Here is a 14390-nt window from a genome sequence, read left to right as displayed (position 1 = left end):
CCCCGCCCTCTCCACCTCCTCCCCCGCGGCCCCGGGCCGACCGGCTCCGGCTCCGCCGCAGTGAGAGGGGCGGGGCGGTGGGGGGGACCCAGGAGTGAAGGGGAATCGTCGCGTAGTCAGCGAAGCCTCCCGAGGTCAGACCAAGGAGTAAAGGACTTCCGGAGCGGACAAGTGCAGACCTCCAGTGCATGTAGGAAGACCCTTATTGGTGTGCTCAGAATTAGAGGGCCCCTGAAATAGGAAGAGGGCTTGAGAACTGGTGGGGCAGGGTGCTTGCGAGTTGAAGCAATGGGAGACTCTGCAGAGATTAGTACGAGAGGACCCCTCATGAGAGCCTACACAAGGTTCCCTAATAGAGAAGACCTTGAGATGAGGAGTACAGAGACCACAACCACCCATGGAGGAATTCTGAATGACGCTGCATGAGGGACGCTACCGAGGATAAATGAGGACCCCCTTGCTGGAGGTGCAGTGTTCCCCTGATAGTTAGAGCAGCCACCCAAGAGGGGCTTAAGGAACTCTACCGCTGACATCGGGGTAGGAAAGGGGGGTGTGGAGTTTGAAAGGACTGCAGAGCTACGCTGAGGGGACATGGGAAACTGCAGAAGGAGAAAGGGAACACAGGATGGGAGGGGAACTTGGAGCTCTCCAAAAAGTCCAGTGGCCAAGACCGGAAGCAGAGACTGTGTCTTTTCCAGCAAGGGAAACTGTCTGCGTAGAAGCAGAGGGTCTCTGCGTAGGCAGAAAGACCCTGCTGAGTGTGGAATCAGAGAACACCAAAGCCAAGTTCTGCAAACAGGGCGGGGGAGGGGGTCAGCTCTGTGCTTTGCTAGCCGAGTGACCTTGTACAAATTGTATTCTCTCCTGCTTGGTTTTCCCTTGCGTACAACAGGCAAGATGCAACTCCAAACCCCTAAGTGCTCCCAGGAGCTTCCTTCTCGGGGAGTCTGGCTGAATTTTGGGAAGGAATCCCACATTGACAGTGGATGTGTAGCACCCACGTTCTCACACCTGGGAAGTTTGTCTTTTTCCCTTCCTTGCCTGATTTTTCTCAGTTTCATTTTGTCACCCCATTCCTAGCCCCACAATAGATAAGCCTGTACCACAGGCATCCCTTCATGATCTCGAAGAAGTGGTGGGTGGCTTTTCAGGTCCAAGTCTACCGCCCTCGTGAGCCCCACAGAGGAGTCAGGTAAAAGGGCGGCGGAGGGGCTCAGACTTGGAGGCCTTGCTGTGTTACAGGGCTGGCTCATTCTTGGTTTGCTCTTCCTGTCAAATGCCGCATTAGTGGAGCTTCTGTGCCGCTACCGCTTCAGCACCAGAGACAGAGACTACCGGGGCGGATTGATCTAGGCCTTTAAGAGTGGAGAGGTTCAAAGCTCTACCAGGCTTCACCCTTGTGCTGTGCGGGTGAGAACTCGGGAAAGGTGGGATGAATCATACCGCAGGGTCTCGAAATGACCTATCCTTGCATGTAAGTGACCCACCCCTGCATGTCCTGTCCAGTTCCTGGCTTTCTGTGAAGCTCTCCCTATACACCTCTACCGGGAGCAGAGAGAACCCCACTCCAGTGACCACTAACAGGTGCTGGGAACCAGCGTAGATTTCTTCAGATCAGAACTTCTTCCAGGAAATTACCTCAAGTCCTACTGCACCCCAGTTTACTGTGGTTTTCTTTCTAGAGGGATCCTCAAGACCAGAACTGGCAGATTGACTAAAAAAGACCTCTGCTGGTCCCTTTTTCCTTGCCCTCTGTTTTATTCCCAGCCTCTGGCTGCAGGCTGACTTGCTAGGGAAGTGATGGCGCTGTCCCTTTAACCACGTTTTACTGGAAGGAGAGTGCACTAGGGAGGAGGGGGAAGGGAGTTTCTAGTTTTTCATGGCAATGCAGAACAGAACATGATGAAGCATTTTCCCAATTTAAAGGGGTCCAGTCATCGTGCTGCTTGCAGGGCCAGAAGGGCTGGTTGGCAGGTGTTGTTGAAAGGATGAGGCACTGAAAAATGTCACTGGGGAGGGGACCTGGGTAGGGACCCCCTTGCTTCCAGATTGTTCCCTGTTTAGTTTTCATCTTGCTTGGAATTTTGCCATTAGATCCTTGTTCTTTTGAACAAAGATTCTTCAGCTGTCTGCAGAATGTGCATGATTTTCTTGGGTGTGGGAAGCAGCTGATAGCAAAAAAAAAAAAAAGGAATGCAGGAAATGTGGGGTAAAGGGGTGACCATCAGATTGCACCAGGTGTGAGTTTTGTGGCTCTAAGATGGGCATGAATTCTGGTCCCCTGGTCAGTCCTTCAGCCTCACCTTCAGAGAGCTGTCTGTGGCCTCCATCACCGTGCTTACGTCATCATCCCCTCCTGGGTTCTGTGGTCCTCGGTGCTGATCCCTAGCAGTATCCTTACCAATCTGTCATTGTGAGTGGATGGATGGATGGATGGGTGGATGGATGGGATGGGATGGATGGGATGGGATGGATGGGTAGATGAACGAGTGAATTCTATTAGTTCTCTAGCAAAACATGGGATCCAGCAAGAACTAAGAATGATTCTTTTCTGAGACCTTGTGGTTCAAATTACTTTTGCCTCCCTTCCTGCATTGTTAACATTTAGCAGTGAACAAGGCAACATTTATACATCCATCCACTTATTAAGCCTCTGTTGTGTGTGATAGGCACACATTAGATGATGATGTCACTGAATCTGGAAGTCTACCTTCCCAGGTATCCCCTGGGAAAATTCTCAGTCCTTCCTAGATCTCAGCCCAGAATGTCCCGGGGTACCTTTAAGACGATTCCAGGTGTGACTTGGATCCCCAGTAGTCCATGTTATAGGTTTAGTTCCCAGAAAGTTGCCATCGAAAGATGGTGAAAATTTTAAGGAATTAAGTCCTGCTCAGAGGTCTTTAGGAACTGTGGGCCTGCTCCTAAAGGAGGCTGAGACCTGGCTCTCTTTCCTCCTCTCCTCTTCGTCCCATCTCCCTTCCTCTTCTCATCTTCCTCCTTCCCTTCCCCCTTTCCTCCCCTCTTCTTCCTCTTCCTTCCCCACCCCATGTTAGTGAGAGTTTCTATTATAGTGATGAAATAGCACAACCAAAAAGCAAGTTGGGGAGGAAAGGGTTTATTTCCGCTTACACTTCCACACTGTGGTCCATCAGTGAAGGAAGTCAGGACAGGAAATCAATCAGGACAGGATTGGGAGGCTGGAGCTGATGCAGAAGCTATGGAAGGATACTTCTTTTTTTTTTGTTGTTGTTGTTGTTGTTGTTTTTCGAGACAGGGTTTTTCTGTGGCTTTGGAGCCTGTCCTGGAACTAGCTCTGTAGGCCAGGCTGGTCTCGAACTCACAGAGATCTGCCTGCCTCTGCCTCCCGAGTGCTGGGATTAAAGGCGTGCGCCACCACCGCCCGGCTTGGAAGGATACTTCTTACAGGCTTCTTCCTAGTGGCTTGTTCAGCCTGCTTTATTATAGAACCCAGGACTGCCAGCCTAGGGGTGGCACCACCTACCATAGGCTGAGTCTTCTCACATCAATCACTAGTTAAGAAAATACCTTACAACTGGGACTGAAGGAGCATGTGATCAACCCGTACTCTCTGAACGTGGCTGACTGAGAAGCCAAGGACAATGACACTGGGTTTTGATCCTACTGAATGTGCTGGCTTTGTGGGAGCCTAGTCTGTTTGGATGCTCACCTTCCTTGACATGGATGGAGGGGGAGGACCTTGTACTTCCCACAGGGCAGGAAACCCTGACTGCTCTTTGGACTGGAGGGGGAGGGGGAGGGAAAGGGAAATGGGAGGAAGGGAGGAGGTGGGCATTTTTAATAATAATAATAAAGCTAAAAAGAAAATACCTTACAGCCAGATTTTAGGGAGGCATTTTCTCAACTGAGGTTCTCTCCTTTCAGATAACTCTACTTGTGTCAAGTTGACATAAAACTATCCAGGACACTATTTCTTTTTCTTTTTGGACAGGGTTTTGCCACATAGCCTAGACTAGACTTAGAGTCTGTCCTTCTGTCTGCCAGTCAGTGGTGGTACACGCCTTTAATCCCAGCACTTGGAAGGCAGAGACTGGCAGATCTCTGTGAGTTCAAGGCCAGCTTGGTCTACAGAACTGCCAGGAATTTTACACAGAGAAACCTTGTCTTGAAAAACACTGAAAAAAAAAAGAAAGAAAAAAGTCTGTCCTCCTGTCTCAGGCTCTGAGTATTGGTATTACAGGCATTTTTATTGGTTTGTTGAGGCAGGGTAACACTATGTAACCTAGACTGGCCTTGAACTCTTGATCTTCTATCTCAGCCTCCTGAGTGCTGGTATTACAATCATTTTTGCTAGTTTTTGAGATAGGGTCTTAACTTTGCCACCCAGACTGTCTTTAAACCCTTGATCCTCCTGATTAAGAGCTTGGGTTACAGGTGTGCACCACTAGGCCTGGCATCTTCATTGCTTTTTCACTTCATCATGCTGCCTTACCACAGAGCGCCAACCACCTTACCACAGAGCGCCAACCACATCACACTGCCTTACCACAGCACCAACCGCATCACACTGCCTTACCACAGAGCGCCAACCACATCACACTGCCTTACCACAGCACCAACCGCATCACACTTCCTTACCACAGCACCAACCACATCACACTGCCTTACCACAGAGCGCCAACCACATCACACTGCCTTACCACAGCACTAACCACATCACACTGCCTTACCACAGCACCAACCACATCACACTGCCTTACCACAGAGCGCCAACCACATCACACTTCCTTACCACAGCACCAACCGCATCACACTGCCTTACCACAGCACCAACCATATCACACTGCCTTACCACAGCACCAACCGCATCACACTGCCTTACCACAGAGCGCCAACCATATCACACTGCCTTACCACAGCACCAACCATATCACACTGCCTTACCACAGCACCAACCGCATCACACTGCCTTACCACAGAGCGCCAACCGCATCACACTGCCTTACCACAGAGCGCCAACCGCATCACACTGCCTTACCACAGCACCAACCGCATCACACTGCCTTACCACAGCACCAACCGCATCACACTGCCTTACCACAGCACCAACCGCATCACACTGCCTTACCACAGAGCGCCAACCACATCACACTGCCTTACCACAGAGCGCCAACCACATCACACTGCCTTACCACAGCACCAACCGCATCACACTGCCTTACCACAGAGCGCCAACGCAGTGGACTCAGCTGACCCTGGACTAGAACCTCCAAAACTGCCATCCAAGATGAACCTTTTTATGAATATGATGGCTATTCCTCCAACAAAATGGAAAAGAGAAACCAGATGTGATGACTTACTACTGCTAGCACTTGAGAATCTGAGACAGGAGGATTGCTCTAAGTTCAAGATCAGTCTGGGCTACCTAGTGCATCTCAGGTGAGCTTACACTACAGAGTAAGAGGTGGGGATGTCAATGTGTCTTCCCAGAGCCTAGTCTTGGGAACCTTCCAGAGACAAGCATATATGCTGAAGTACCTGAGCTTATTTGCCCTTGAGCCTATCTTGCTTCAAGTGTCTCCCAGACAAAGTCCCAGTGGCCCATGGTGGAGGACTCGGAAGGGTGCCTCACCCTCTGCTGCCCCAGGGCTGCTGCTCCTTGAAACATATTTGCAGGGTGCAAGATAAAGCCGCGGCCTTCCTTGTGAGTATCCACCAGGTACTGCTGCCGCCACATCTCTCATTCAGTATTGCTGGTGAGTTCTGATAACTCAGAAGAATGAGGCTGCAGGGGACGGGTCCCTCCCGTCCTGTGTGTACAGCAGAGAATTTTCATACTATATTGTCTCTGGTGCTGCCTCAGTGGTACCCCTCCACTGTGCAGGGATCCTTCTTCTTATTTTACAGACATGTAAACTGAGGCCTGAGTAGGCTATCAGAGTTAACTCAGTAATATAGCAAACAGAACCCAGGGGCTCAAGTCACCCTCAGCCAGTACTGCACCACCCATTTCTCCTCCACAGTAGAGGCCCAGATGTCTGGGGCCGGGAATGAGAAGTCGGAGGAGGAATGGCAGCTTTCTGGAGCTGAGGTGGGGGAAAGGGTTTGGCTTCTGCTGTGAGTCTTGTGACCTAGCATCAGCGTGCCTGGTTTATGTTTTGTTTTTAGTGTCAGGTGTTGGGGTCAGGCCCTCATGCGTGTCAAGAGCTCTTTCTCTTTGTTTTTGTTTTTTTTTTAAAAGAGTATTGCATTTTGTATTAGCTACTTCTCTGTGACTGTGACAAAAACAAATGACCAAGGCAAGCTATAGAAGAAAGGGATTGTTATGGTTCAATCTAGAGGGATGAGTCCATCACAATCAGGGAATCATCACAGCAGGAACAGCTGAGAACTCACATCTCAAGCCACAAGCAGCAAACAGAAACCTCAAAGCCCACCCTTAGGAACATCCTTTTCCTCCAGCAAAGCCACACCTCCTAAGCCTCCCTAAATGGTGCCACCGATTGGGGACCAAGTATTCAGGTGTCCAGGAATATGGAAACATCTCATTCCAAACACCACATGTTTACCTACTTATTTATCTCTTCTTTATGTGTGTGGGAGAGTGCAGGGGCAGCTCACCGGCCCCAGCATGCGTATGGAGGTCGGAGGGAAGCTTGGTTTTCTCTTTCCTGCATATGGGTTCCAGCACTCAGCCTGCCTACCCTTTCCTTCCCTTCCTCTTTCCCATATCTGGTAGCCTATGATGGCCTCAAATTCAGTACAGAGCCGAAATTGACCTTGAACTCATGATCCTTCTGTCTGTACCTCTCAAATACTTGTCTCTATTTCTCAAGAATTTATTGCTGGGCTGTGGTGGTGCACGCCTTAATCCCAGCATTTGGGAGGCAGAGGCAGGTGGATCTCTGTGAGTTCAAGGCCAGCCTGGTACACAAGAGCTAGTGCCAGGGCTCCAAAGCTACAGAGATCCAAAGCTACAGAGAAACCCTGCCTCAAAAAAAAAAAAAAAAAAGAGAGAGAGAGAGAGAGAATTTGTTGCACTTGTGTGTGCATGTGCACATATGTGTGCATGGACTGATGCTGTGGTGTGTATGTAGTTAGAGAATAAATTGGTTCTTGGCTTTGCAGCAAGTGCCTTTACCAACTGAACCATCTCACTAGCCCAACTGTTTCTCTTTTTCTAACTAAGGAGTGCCTTGTCTTATCCCACGCACTGTAAGTTTTGTACAGAGAAATATCTGTCCGTGTTATCCACTGCTGATTTCCTCCAGTGCTTGGAATAGTGGTTGTGTACAGTAGGTGCTTAGCAAGCAATTGTGAAATGACAGCAACGCTCTGCCCGGTTAGCGGTAACACTTCAGCACCACGCATGCGGACAGTTCCCGATCTCAGTTTGGCCAGGCAGCCACCTCACAGGGTGCTTGGGAAGGAGCACATCCAGCCCCTGGGTCATCTTTGCTGAGGCTCAGGCCCTGCCCACTCTGCCACCTGTAGACTCGCCTTTTCTGGTTCAGCAATTTTATGTCTGTGAAATTTGCTTATTTGCTTTGTTTCTTTCTCTTCAGAGGCCGTAATATGCAACATCCTTTGACCCTGTCCTTTATCCCTTCCTTTCTCTATTTCATCCCCTTTCTCCTCTCCCCTCCCCTACTTCCCCCTACTCCTCCCTCCCCTCCTGTCTTCTCCTCCCTCTAGCATCTGCCCCTCCTTTCTCCTTAGCCTCCATTCCTCCTGTCTCTCTTCCCCCTTCCAACCTCTTCTTTCTATAATGTGTCCTCGTTTGGCTGGACTTAAATCTGGTCTGTAGTAACGAGGAGGTAGCCTCCCCACCCCTACACCCTTTGGGAAACAAACTGCAATGACAGAATTATGTGCAGTTTTCTGTCGTAGCTCCACCCACGGCCTTACCACTGCTGGACTGCCTAGTGCGATGAAGCCTTCAGTAGTTCTGCATCCAGCCCACACATCTGATGCTCTGGGACTCGGTAGAGATGGGAGCTGAATTCTCCTCAAAGGCTGGTGCTGGTGGGTGGGTCCACAGGTCTGGCTCACCCTATAGCCACCAGCTTCACTACCTGTTCTGGGGTGTTTTGATTGAGTGGCTTCTAAGATGGGGAGGAAATAGTCAATCTGTCTGTCCTGAGGGACCTTCGTCTAGTGACTCAGTAGGACTTGCTCATCACAAGTGCCTTGCGGGTCTTAGAACTCTCCTTACAAGGAGCAAGGGGCTATGTACCAGCACACATGAAGCTTGTGGCCTATGGAAAGAGAGAATGGTATTTATTTATGCTAAGAGTCAAACACAGAGGCCTTGCTCATGCAGCTAGCCAGTGCTCTCTGTACCTCTAGCTCTTGGCTTTATTTATTTTTCATTAATGATATTATTTTATGTGTTTGAGTGTTTTCTGTGCATGTCCGTCTGCACTGTGTGTGCCTGGTGCTTGTGGAGATTAGAAGAGAATGAACGGTCCCCTGGGACTGGATTTGCAGATGTTTGCGAGCTGCTGCATGGGTCCTAGGAATTGAACAGGTCCTTTAGAAGGGCAGCCAGTTTTTGTAACCTCTGAGCCTCTCTTGTTTTGTTGCAAAGCAGGATCTTACTGCATAGCTTAGGCTGGCCTTGGAACTCTCTATATAGCCTAGGCTGGACTCAAACTTGTTCCCTCTCTGCCTCTGCCATGTTCTGGGATTGTAGACATGTGCCACCACCCCTTGCCAGTGCCTGTTTTTATGCCCACCCTTTCATACCTGCAACCCTATAAAGTAAATTCTGTTACTATACCTACTTATGCTCTGAGAGATTGAGTAACTTGCCCCAAATCACACAGCTAGAATGTGTGTAAAATGGGATTCTTGTCCGGTCTCTGGGCTGGGCAGCAGATATGCTCAGCCGTGAGACTGCCATCATGCGGCACTTTCACAGGAAGGCAGCCAGCCCTTCTCCACTTCCTTACAGCTGCCTGAGGCTTTGCTCTGGGGTTCATCCTGGCACCTTGTGGGAAGTAAGGGGAGTTGAGCAATGGCTTTGGGTTTTCTGCTTTTAGGTTTTTATCTTTTTTAGGTTGTCTTAGGAGGCATGGGAGAGGGAGGATTCCCAGGCAGCATAGTCAGGAAGTCAAAATGGTGATGAGCTTGGCTTCTTGATCTGCCCAGTCCTGGAGACGCCTAAGACCAAAGTGATGATGAGGATGATTGATTTTCACAGAGTAAATCTGAGTCATTCAGGAAGCAGTTGAGCAGCTTCAGCATAGGAGCACCTGCCTCCTTGTTCCGGCTGCTGACATGTGGTACCGGCAGCAGCTCTGTCATAGATACAGGGTCATCCTCCTGCAGAGTGGGACACTGAGGTCAGAGACAGAATGTGCCTGACAAGGCTGCCGGGAGAGGGGCTAGGGTGGTGGTGGCCACGCCACAGTGATGCTTCATCCACAATCCAGAATAGGCAATGCCAGAATTTAGAGGGAGTTGTTAGACCTTGAAATAATTAACATTTGGCTTAAAAGTTCATTGCTGGCTGGGCATAGTGGTGCACACCCTTAATCCCAGCACTTGGGAGGCAGAGATACTAACCTGGTATCTTTACATAGTGAATTCCAGGATAGCCAGAGCTACAGAGTGAGACCCTGTCTTGAAATAAAAATAAAGCAAAAACAGACAAACAAGAAAATTTTATTCCTGGTGGTCAAGTTTAACAGGTGAACAAGGCAAGGCTGGGCTTTGAACGAGGTCTGTGGGGGCTAGGGGTGCAGTTCAGCTGGTCCCCTGCACTACTTCAGCTGGCCATGGTGGGCACATCTGTAATCTCAGCTCCTGGGAGATAGAGGCAGGAGGATCAGAAGTTTAAGGTCACCCTCAGGTCACAAGTTTGGAGACGGCCTTGGATACATTAGACCCTGTCTCTTACAAATAAATAAATAAGACTCTACAACCCCAGGCTGGGTGGAGATGAGGCTTGTCCTTCCTGGGACTGCACACTCCGACTTGTCACTCCGCAGACAGGCTGTGTGGAGACATAACCTGACAGCAGTGTGGCACTTGGTCAAAGGCAAGCGATGCCAGCATGGAAGACGTGCCAGGAAAGTGTCTGAAGTCTGCCTCAGCCCTGACCACACATACTCACCCCCACCCAAACACAGTCATATGTGGGCACACATATACAAAATACTGTCAGTACTCTTTGTTATGCTGAGTCCCAGGCTCCTTCATTCAGTACTGTGTGTTGTGCTGAGTCCCAGGTTCCTTCATTCAGTACTGTGTGTTATGCTGAGTCCCAGGTTCCTTCAGACTATCTAGATCAGAATCTCTGGAGAAGTCTAGAAATGTCCCTTCTAAGTCAGTGCCCCTAAAGCAGAAGTTCCTTTACATCTGGTCTCTCCTACCCATCCATACCCTGTAAATGGCCATGCTATAAAGTATCACACACACATTACTTTGTTTAGATGCCACAACAATGCAGCAAAGCTGTGGTGCCAGCTGGAGTCGGAAGAAGTTAAGTCACCTGCCAGCACAGGTTGGTAGTGTAGCTCCATGGCGGAGTGCTTGCTAGCACCCATGAGGTCCTAAGTCCCATCCTTAGTGTTGAAAGAATGGCACCTGCTAAATACAGAACTAGAAATTGAAATTTCACACCTGGCTTTGGAAGACTCGTCCTACTTGAGAGCTTGTCTTCTCCCAGGGTGCCCTCCTCATTCTCTGTGTGCCTCTTCCCTAGTGCTGTGTGACTTGCTCATTTCCTGAGCGTGTAACCTGGGACCTAGGTAATGATATGCACTGGAGTCACGGGTCCTTCCCAGCCATGAGCCTTCGGGAGCAGGGAGTGATTCTTGCATCGAGGGGCCCAGGATGTGGGCATGAGTGGACATTAATGAATGACTGGTGGGCGATCCCAGCTGAAGTGCTCCCCCAGGATCGGCCTGTGGGCAAGCCTGTAGTGTATTTTCTTAACTAGTGATTGGTATGGGAGGGTCCAGTCCATTGTGGGTGGGGCCACCCCTGGGTTGGTGGTTCTGGGTTCTATAAAAAAGCAGGCTAAACAAGCCACAGGAGGCAAACCGGTAAGCAGCACTCCTCCATGGATTCTGCATCGGCTCCCGCCTCCAGGTTCCTGCTCTGACTTCCCTCAGCAATGGAGTGTATCCTGAGACTCAACAGAAATAAACTCCAAGTTCTTTATGGTCAGGGTATGTGCTCACAGCAAGAGAAAACCTTAGACATCAGTGCCTGGATTGCTGGCTTGCACCACCATTGTCCACACACCGTGTGTGTGTGTGTGTGTGTGTGTGTGTGTGTATACACCGGAGCTAAGGATAGGATGTAAGGCTCCATACACACTAGACAAGTATCTTACCACTAAGCTACACCCCCGCCAGTCTTCCATCTTCAATATTTTGTAGATGATAAGACAACCTGAGATTCAACAAACTACATCCTCCGAGTATTTCTCCTCCCTCTCCTCCCCTCCTTCCTTTCTTCTCCTCCCTCTTCTCGTTTTCATCCTGCTCCTCCTCCTGTTCTCTGTCTCTCTCTCCCCCATCACACTACTGGACATGACCCTCGGGACTTACACACAGTAGCCAAGCTCTTCCCCCAGGTCTGAGAATTTCCAATGAACATAAAATTTGCTACCTTACTGAGCAGATCCCTGGTGATGCAGCCAGATGTTTGCAGTGACCATAGTGCTTGCTCCCCGTGTGATCTAGAGCCTCCCTCTGGAGTGGGGCTAACCTAAAGCTGGGTGCCAGCACCGCCACTTCTGGCTAGGTGTCTTAGGCACCATCTTCTTTCCGGGTCTCAGTTTCTGCCTTTGTCAGGTGGAGAAATTATGGTTCCAGTGGGAGCCATTGGTGTCACTGGGCTTAGGGAGAAAACTCAGTAAACAAAACTGGTGGTGGGTGGGGGAGTCTATGTTGTCTGGACCCTGGAGGAGTTCCTTGGGCTTTGCACTCCCTAACTCCTCCCTCTGGGGCCATTATGATAGTGTCAGGGAGAAGGAGGACAGGTGGGGTCCTGTGTGGAAGGCCTCTGAGGCTGCAGGTGTTCTCTGTTCAGCCTGGGGTGTCTCCGGGCTGGCAGCAGCTTCTGGGGAGGGGTCCTGGCTGTTGGAGGGCTGATGCTAGGATGGCTGTACTGCATTCACAGCAAGTACCATGGGCGAAGGGCACTTCTGCCACCACATCCCTCTGGTAGCAGTGAGTGTGGAACTAGGGTCTCCCAAAACTGCAGGATCAGATGGGTTGGTTTGCTTTGTTTTGTTTTTCAAGACAGGGTTTCTCTGTGTAACAGCCCTGGCTGTCCTGGAACTAGCTCTTGTAGACCAGTCTGGCCTTGAACTCACAGAGATCCGTCTATCTCTGCCTCCCAAGAACTGGGATTAAAGGCATGTGTTCTCACTGAACCTGAATTTGCTGATTGAACTAGCTGGCCAATAAGCCCCAGGGATCTTCCCACCACCCCTCCTCAGGGCTGGAAGTATAGTCTTCTTCTTCTTCTTCTTCTTCTTCTTCTTCTTCTTCTTCTTCTTCTTCTTCTTCTTCTTCTTCTAGACAGGGTTTCTCTGTGTAGCTCCGGCTGTCCTGGGACTTGCTTAGTAGACCAGGCTACCTCAAACTCAGAGAGCTCTCTGCCTCTGCCTCTTGAGTACTGTATTAAAGGCATGCACCATCATGCCTGGCTGCCTGACAAACCCTTCACACATCACAGAGACACTTACACATCCATGTTTCTGTTACACTATTCACAGCAGCTGGCTGTGGAATCAGCCTCGATGTTTATGTCCCCAGCAAATGTATAAGAAAAGAAAGTGTGTCATACACACTTAATCACTGTTGTATGACTGTGAGGAAATACAATGACCAAGGCAACTTATAAAAGAAAGAATTTAATTGGGCATATGGTTTTAGAGGGTTAGAGTCCATGATGGCTGAGCAAAGGCATGGTGGCAGGGAATAGCTGAGAGCTCACATCTTCTTAATCCACAAGCAGGAGGGGGGAGAGAGTGAGAGGGAGAGAGCTAATTTTGCTTGGCATGGGTTTTTAAAACCTCGAAGCCCCCGATCCTGTCGCACACCTTCTCCAATAAGGCCACACTTCTAATCCATCCCAAACAGTTCCGCCAACTGGGGCCCCGAGTATTGAAATATATAAGTATGGAAGCCGTTCTTTTTCAGATCACTATAAACACAATGATGCCATCTTCAGTTGAAGGAGAATGCACTTACGGCACAGCAGAAAAATGGATGGGACTGGAAAACGTGTTACATGAAACAAACCAGCTGCAGAAGGACAAACACGGCTTGTTCTCTCTCATTTTGTAAACCTTAGACTTTGCTTTTTAGGATTTATTTATTTTTGTTTTTTTGAGACAGGGTTTCTCTGTGTAACCCTGGCTGTCCTGTAATTCACTCCGTAGATCAAGCTGGCCTGGAACTGGGAGACCCATCTACCTCTGTCTCCTGAGTGCTAGGATTAAAGGCATGCACCACCACCCCAGGGCCTAGTATTTATTTGTTTTTTTTTCTTTTTGTCGTGTGTGTGTGTGTGTGTGTGAGAGAGAGAGAGAAAGAGAGAGAGAGAGAGAGAGAGAGAGAGAGAGAGAGAGAGAGTTGGTTGGTATGTGTATATCAATATAACCAGAAGCTAGAGACATCAGTTAATCCTGGAGCTGGAGTTAGAGGCATCGAGCTACCTGATGTGGGTTCTGGGAAATGAACTCGGGTCCTCTGGAAGAGCAGTGTGAGCTCCTAACTCCTGAGACATTGCTCCAACCCTGGGTCCTAGACTTTTCTTTTCTTTTCTTTTTTTTTTTTTTTTTTTTTTTTTTTTTTTTTTTTTTTTTGGTTTTTCGAGACAGGGTTTCTCTGTGGTTTTGGAGCCTGTCCTGGAACTAGCTCTTGTAGACCAGGCTGGTCTCGAACTCACAGAGATCCGCCTGCCTCTGCCTCCCGAGTGCTGGGATTAAAGGCGTGCGCCACTACCGCCCGGCTAGACTTTTCGTAGATGTGTAGGGTCATTTATATATAACATGGAAGCAGAAGCAAATGGGGAAGGGAGAAGACTCAAGAGTTTAGAGAAGAGAGAGTACAGAGGCTGAGTATGTTCAAAGTGCATTCTGTACACTCCTCACTGTACAACGAATGCTGATAACAGATATTGCTAGGAGAATTAGATGAGAAGCTAGATGTCTGGTACATCATGAATACACCCTAAAATGTTCTTTATTCAGGTGTTACATACATAGTCCTCCCTCCTCTGGAGAAGTCTGTGAGAAGGAAGGGGCCTGGCCTGTATCAGCTGCAGGAGAAGGGGAGGGAGGGCTAGCAAGGCTCGCACCTCCCTGGGCTTTTTCTCATGTGGGAATGGGGTGGCTTTCCAGGTGCTGGCTAGATCAGACCATGGGTTGGATGGGGATTGGC

The sequence above is a fragment of the Microtus oregoni genome, unplaced genomic scaffold, assembly GCF_018167655.1.
Source record: "Microtus oregoni isolate MIOR12 unplaced genomic scaffold, Mior012 000019F_ref0000042, whole genome shotgun sequence".
Taxonomy (NCBI): domain Eukaryota; kingdom Metazoa; phylum Chordata; class Mammalia; order Rodentia; family Cricetidae; genus Microtus; species Microtus oregoni.
Note: the sequence above shows the minus strand (reverse complement) of the source record.